We start from the raw sequence: 2,643 nt of genomic DNA, 5'->3' as shown, positions 1-2,643 counted from the left end.
GTTTGGCAGCCAGAAAAGAGGCTTTACGGGAGTCAGAAAAACCACGTCTGGATGAAAGTCACTGCAGCAGTCAGCAGCGTGGGTTTGAAATCTGAACTCCAGCTGAAGTTTAAACATTTGATTTATAAATCCTTTGATAAAAAAACAAACGTATTCATACGGATATGAAACTTTTAAAAGGCCTTAATAAAAGTATTTTTTTATATTCGGGGAGATGCAGACCTTAAGATCACTATAAAAAAAAACATGTGGTCGCTGGAGACCCCAGCCTGAAACTTTCTTTGTTCTGTAAGGAGGGCCCAGCAGCACTTACCCGATCTGGGAGTAAATTCCTTACCCAAAAATGTCTTCACCAATGTGTTCATCAAGGTCTCTAATAACACATATTACAATATTTAATCTCAACTCATGTAGCAAAATCCATGACGGCTGTTTAAAGTTTGTGTACCTGGAAACTTATTGGTGAAAAAATGGAAATGTTGAATTCTTCCTTCAGCAGCTTGTGAGGGGTCAAACTAGGGATTATTTGGCATTAATATTATTATTATTATTATTATTATTTGGCTTAATAATTCAACAAGAATAAAGACTCACCAACATGTGATGTAAGTAACTGATCTAAAAGTAACTAAGTTAATGGCTAAGTTCTTCATTACAAATGAAATATTTACGTTACATAGTGACTTCAGGGTTATGTCTTTCTACGTCAATACTCTTACTAATCTTCTACTCTTATTACCCAGCCTCTTGCCTCACCTATATTTTGCTTATTAGTCATCTGAAAGCTGCAGACTCAACATTGAATATGTGAACCATGTTTTGAACATCATACCTTATAATCAGTGTGTTTGTCTGTTTTTGTATAGCGCTTTTCTGGGTCTTTAAAGTTGCTTTACAGAAAGCACGAAAAATAAAGCAACTAAATATAATTATGGATCTTGGAGGACGGACATTTTTAAGGATTATAACCCCCCGTCAGAAATACAAAATGAGAATATATATAATGTGAGTAATGTCTAAATGCTGTGTATGGTATTTTAGCACTGATGAATGAACTGAAAGTTTCTTGGTCCAACCAAAAGACCAGCATGTGATGACAAAAACATGAAAAACTGGATAAAAACCTCAAACAATGATCAAATATTAAATTCTACGTTTTTCTATCCTTCTATTTTTTTTATTTTTGTCTACTTCTCACTCAGTTTCTGCGAATATAAAAAACAAGGGAAAGAAATTTCGAGAAATCAGGAAAGCAGCTGCAAAATCAGAGATAAGTTCACATGTTCAGGTCACTGAACGATCAGGTTAAAGTCTTAAATTAGAAATAAAATATCAGGAAGGAAAAAGAGTGGAATGTCTTCTTCAAAAGAGAATATATCATTTCACTGAAACTCATATTATTATCCACTTTATGCATTTTCTATTTCTATTTGTAGAGTAGTGGTATGTTAATGCTGAAGCAGCAGAACCCTGTTTTATCATGTTGACTCACCAAAGGCGTTTTTCAACCTCAGGGACTTTACCCCTGAACTACGTGCGTTTTGACCGGTGGACTCATGGTAAATTTAGTTCAGGGGTAGATAATCTCCCCCCTGAAAAGTCCCTGCTTGAGGGTAGTACTTTTCAAAGGTCCCGGGACTTTCAGGGGGCAGGGCCTGCAAAGCTGAACGTGTCTGATTGGTAGATTAACCTCAGTGTTTTTATTCCGCCCGCCGTCCACAATAACATCACACACATCTGTGATTCTCTTGATTTCTCTTTCTTTCATTAGTTTTTATTTGTTCTATCTTTTTTGTATGTGTGTGTACTTTTCAAAAGAAGAAGCTGTGATTCTCTTGATTTAGCAGCTTGTAACAGTAGTCTTCTCTCAGCCCACCGTGATTGCGTCTCTCCCGGTGTTCTGGTTTTAAAAGCGACCCTGTAAACTGGAGACCTTCAGCTGAACGTGTCAGTGTTTGTGGAGTTTACACAGCTGTTGAAACACAGAGGGAGTTCCTGGGAATGTAAACTAGTTTAGTTTTTATTAAGATTTCAAAATATCCTCATCAGATATTTAATGATCGTCTAAAGACGTTTATGAGGGATGCATCCGGTTGAAGGTCTCCAGTTAACAGGGTCGCTGTTTAAACTAAAACACCAGCCAATCTCTGCCAGGGCTTTTTGAGTTAACCCGATTTTAAAGTCTTTGCTTTGCAAGAGAACAAATGATGAGTTCATTTAAGTGAGATAAAGGCAGGGATAAAACAGCAACTCATTTTATTTAAAAGACTTAATGTCTCTTACTTTATCCTTGGGTTTCTCTGTAAAACAATTTCATGAGAGCAAATCAAGTCATCAGAGACAACAGGATGCCTACTCTGGTTAATCTATAGAGATTATGTGATACACTTAGTAAATCTTTGATCACCCTGTTAAGGTGTATGTATGTCTTGTTCTAAATGAAGTCTAGTGGACCTTGGATGCAGAGAGAAACAAGGGCAAACAGTGATTCCCCGTCAGTCACTATTAGCATCATGATGTAGATGTGTTTGTACACAATGTTGGATCTCTGTAGCTGAAGTGTTCATGGAGCACGAGGAGATATATTCAGAGAAAAACAGTGTCAGGATGTACATTTACCAGCCAGAGAAAACCACAGCAAGA

This window comes from Notolabrus celidotus, chromosome 11 (assembly GCF_009762535.1).
Source record: "Notolabrus celidotus isolate fNotCel1 chromosome 11, fNotCel1.pri, whole genome shotgun sequence".
In the NCBI taxonomy this organism is placed as follows: Eukaryota; Metazoa; Chordata; class Actinopteri; order Labriformes; family Labridae; genus Notolabrus; species Notolabrus celidotus.
This window is presented reverse-complemented; position numbering follows the sequence as displayed.